At 38.4% G+C, this 5000-nt stretch overlaps 1 protein-coding gene across 1 annotated transcript in view; it reads right to left on the bottom strand.

Annotated features, from left to right (window-relative positions):
* The window catches only part of LOC137616377 (diuretic hormone receptor-like), a 308182-nt gene that overhangs the window by 69283 nt on the left and 233899 nt on the right, over positions 1-5000 (bottom strand). The gene's annotated exons all lie outside the window — the stretch shown is intronic.

Here is a 5000-nt window from a genome sequence, read left to right as displayed (position 1 = left end):
AGGAGTACTCACCATCGCCAGCTGCCCTTATAGCCAAATTTTTTCAGCTCTCTCAACAACCGTTGGGGGAACAAAAGGCTTCTTTCACCCTCAAGGAAATGACCTGTATCGCTTGCCCTAAGGCAAATGACCAGGATCGCTCGCCTGCAACCTGCTGCAGACGGCTCTCCTCTGGAAGTGAATCCAGTTCGTGCCTATTAGGTACGGCGCCTACTTGAACCTGTACATGCTGCCATTCCTGGTGTCAATATTTTGCCCATGAAGGAAGTAGACTCCCTTATGGACAACCACTTCAAGACCTCCATCAATGCCTCCACTCCTGAGTAAGAGGACAACTATTCATCATCGACCGAAGCTGGCATGAATGTGGTAGGACACAGACACCCACCCCGCGATGTGCCGGAGCGGTAACAAAACCCCCCACCACCCACTCATACCATCCCTCGCTCACACCCCAGCCAACGACCTCTCCAACCACTTACTGATACCCATCGGCCAAAGCAATGCTACTACACTCCAGATTTTGGACTGCTGCAAAGAAATGTGCGAATGGTTGTCAGTAGCCAAAAAAGATGTAGGTATGCTATCACTTGCGGTGGTGGCCTCCTCTGTCACTAATCTTTTCTTTGTACATGATGCAGGTGTAGGCGTGCGATGCTTGGTGGACACGGGTGCTTGCCGTTCTCTTCTGCCAAGGCTACTCTCCAGGACACGACATAGTCTATCCAAGTCTGGCGGTGTACTTGGGTGTCCGTCACTTTCGCAACTCTTTGAAGGTATGGCCTTCGTCATTTGCACGGAACACAGGCCTCGGGTGTACGCCTTCACTCGACAGTCTGACGCCTGGTCTGCTCGTCAACACTGACATCTCTCTGCTGTGGCTAAACACAATTGTACCCTTCAATACGTCGCTAGGAAAATGAATATCGCTGCCGATGCCCTGTCAAGAAATACATTGGGCACCATTCACCTGGGATTGTATTACAATGTCTTAGCAGAAGCCCAACAAAAAGATCCAGAGTATCAAGCATGAAGGACATCTTGCATATCCCTCTGTTTGGTTGGTGTCCCCCTTATAATTGCAACGCCCTCCTCCTCTATGACGTCAGTACTGGAAGACTTAAAGCTACTGAAGACGAAGTAGTTCATTTGCTACGGCATTAGTAAAGATGCTAAGGATTGGGTACACGCCTGTACTTTATGCAAAACTTTAAAATTACATTGACACACGGATTCAAGAGTGAGCACCCACTTCAACCTCAGTGCTATTTTTCTCACATTCACGTCGACATAGTAGGTCCCCCACCCACATCACAAGGACATCGTTACCTTTTTATAGTCATCGACCGCTCCACTCTTTGGCCTGAAGCCATTCTCATGGAAACTGCAATATCTGCCTCATGTACATCTGGCAAACTCTCAGGATGGATAGCGAGATTTGGTATCCCTGAGCATATTACCTCTATCAGGGGTACCCCTTCCACCTCTCAATTTTGGATATCATTAGCGAATGATCCTTGGAATCACCCTACATCAGACAACCGCTTACAACCCTACTGCCAAGAGAAGGATTGAACGTTTCAATCATACCCTCAAAGTAGTTTTGATATCCCATTGCAAGGACTCCAACTGGTTTACCCAGCTTCCCTGGGCCCTCCTGAGACTAAAGACCACTTCTCAAGATGCCGTAGATGTCTCGGCAGCTGAAATGGTGTATGACGACCCATTGGTTATCGTTGCCAATTTTTTTCCATCTGGAACCTCCTTCAACATGTGGGAAAATTTACTCTATGCTGCCAGACTTACCAGGCCACAAGTAAGCAATACATATCAACAGATCTGCACTCGGCAACACATGTTTTCCTGCGCAATAACACTAGCAAGTTACTGCTAACCTCCCCTTAAACAGTCCTTTTACTCATGATCTTTCTTTTTCCGAAGGTTTTCTTCATCAACATTTGTGGCAAAGAAGACTGAGTCTCCAATGATCGCCTAAAGCCTGCATATCTCCTGCTAGATGACCCGCTTACAATAAGCATCTGAAAAGTAGACTGCCCTATTTTACATGTATGTCCTTTTTAGGGGGAAAGCCATGTACCGCACGTGCTTCATACAAGCTCGTACACTGCAATGATTTTGCTTTCTATCTTATCACTCGCTCTTCCATGTACTGTTAATAAATCAGTCTGTACAAACCTGATACCTCATATTTAATTTTGTTTGATTTTTTGTGACGTTCTTGCTTGCAATTCCAGTTATTTAAGCTGGATTTCTGTTTAATAAAGTTTAGTTGCATTCACCTCGCCTCTCGGTTATCACCTAACTGGCGCCTCGCACACACTATTCAAGTTTTCTATTATCTTTTGCAATTCCTCCCATGATTCGCTAAATACAACTATTTCATCTACAAATCTTAAGTTGCTAAGGTACTCCCAATTAATATTAGTTCCTACATTTTCCCAATCTAAATCTTAAAAACTTCTAGGCATGCTGTAAATAATTTAGGAAAGATGGTGTCCCCCTATATTTATGTAGTTTTAGGATTGCTGTACTTCCTTTATAGATATATTCAAGTGTTTTAACTTAAGATTCATCCATTCCTTGTCTTTGAAGGGTGAAGGGATTTTATTACTGCTGAGCTTTTGACCAAAGGAAAAGCTTTGCTCTTAGTCTATAAATGATATACACAGTGGATTGTCATGCTCTGTTGATTTTTCCATCAGCTGATTAATTACATGGATATGATCAGTTGTTGAATAAATATTTTATATATTACTGAGAGTAAATTTATTGGGCGGTAATTTTTCAGGTCTTTTGTGTCTCCCTTTTTGTATATTAGTTTGATGATAACATTTTCCACACTGTAGATATAGAGCATTCTTGTAAACATTTTGTGTTAAGTTCAGCCAGACTTACTACTATATCTCCTCCATTTACTATTAAATGAATTGTTAGGCCATCTTCCCTAGCTGCTTTGCCTGCCGTCATGCTTTTTAATATTTTTTTTACTTCTACCTTTACGTTTGGTACCGGCTCAGGTGTTTGATTATTTCGATTGTCAAAATTATTTCTTATATCACTATTGTATAGAATTTTCTGAAATTTTTATTACTCCATCCCTATTGTTAATATTTTCATTTTCATACTTTCAAGTAAATATCTGTTGGCGTCCTGTTTCCAAGTCTTCTTTTCATTAATTGTATGCTTATTCCTTTCTTAGGTGTTTCCTTAATTTTGGTCTAATTGTTTTTACGAATGTCTTGGGTTTTTAGTATGCTTGTTGTTTTGTATAGTTCTGTAATTCTATATCATATCTCGTGGATTTTACCCTCATTTCCATTTTCTATTAGGTTTTTGGTCTTTTCTGATTGTTTTTTTTATTTTGTTTAATTACTCTTCATTTCTTTAGTTGCTTCCTTATCATGTAGCTGGGAGTTTTGCTAAACTCAACTCATCAGTTTTTTCTCTTATTGAAAGAGTGTTTATTTTCTTTCTTAGAATTAGTTTTTCTCTTTCTTTCCTCAGATCTAAAAAAAAAGAGGTCGCTTCTCCCATGCTATGGTCGCTTGACTTCAACTTGTTTAACTCTGTTACATTTTAAACTAAATTAACTTTTTCAATGAAAATATTCATTTCATTTCTCGTTTCTTCATTTGGGCTTCTCCATGTTCATTATTTGTGTTCCTTTTCATAGAAAAAGGGGTTCATGATTTTAAGACTGTTTCTTTCACCAGATTCTATGAGCATGTCTTCCGTCATTCCTACTGCCTACTCCAAATTTACCTACTGCTAATTCTCCTCTCTTATTTTGACCTAAAACAAATGTAAATTGAGACATTTTTTTTTCATAGATATCTCCAGATCTTTATAAAAAGTTTCTACTTTTTACTCTGTATGGGATTTTGTTGGCGCATACGAAAGTGGTAACATTAATATTTCTTAATTTCTTTTTATTTCTCATTTTTACATTATTCGTAATCGGCTGTTGTTACCAACAGTTCAATCAAGTATTTTGATATATTTTTTAAAGCATTCTGTAAATGTTATGTGGGTTACATCTTCCACAAGGGCTCCCTTTTAGAACACTGAAACGAATAGTCAAATGATGAAAGGGAAGTTATTAACCTAAGTGCTTTATTATTGATATTCCAGAAACTAATTGATGCGTTTACTGGTTCGCTTGAACCACAAATCAAAGGGAAAGCATTTGCGAGTCACTGATCAGGTTGATCTTCTCCAGTTCGAGTTGTAAATTGAAACTGGTCCGTCCCAGGTAACATGGGTGATTTAGTGATTGTTGATATGAAATTTGTTTCGCCTTATTGTTTCGATCAGTATCTGGTATATTTAAAAATCAAATGCCGAATAATTTTGAGTTACATTTATAAGTGATAACTCAGCAATATTTAAAATTAAACGAAAGTAACTATATTTCCTGAAGACTGGAGTTTATTTTATTATATTCTATGTCGTCCCTTTGTTTTGCACACATTGGTTCAATTTCCTTTTATTACGTTACAAATATTAGCTCTTATCGATATTAATGAACAATATTATTGCCTAATTTTCTTCAAAAATTCCTTTTGGGAAGCTATGACTTTCCTTAGGACATTTCTAAAAAGTTATTTGTAAATATTATAACATTCACTTCTTTTGAAAATTGTTTTTATTACTCAAGCAATGTCTCCGTTTAGATATCACCATAGATGTTTTATTAAAATTTAAAATCGTGGAAGTTCCATAATTTTTTCTAATACGAAAAAAATTGAAATTAACATACTAATCATTTCCTAACGAATGTTTGAAGTCCCCCCAATGATAAGCTTTAAATGCATTGCCGTGAACGTTTACTGGCATTAATCCATTCATCGCAACACCGCTCATTTCCTATTTATTTCCAGATTTATGAACCCGCACACAAGTTTAGTTATGTCCATTTTGCTTCTTTGTTCCTCCAGTAACGGCGTTCTTGCTTCGACTCAATGCAAATGTGTAAGTAG

Source organism: Palaemon carinicauda, chromosome 22 (assembly GCF_036898095.1).
Source record: "Palaemon carinicauda isolate YSFRI2023 chromosome 22, ASM3689809v2, whole genome shotgun sequence".
NCBI lineage: Eukaryota > Metazoa > Arthropoda > Malacostraca > Decapoda > Palaemonidae > Palaemon > Palaemon carinicauda.
The sequence above is the reverse complement of the archived record's forward strand: the minus strand, read 5'-3'. Positions and strand labels throughout refer to the sequence as shown.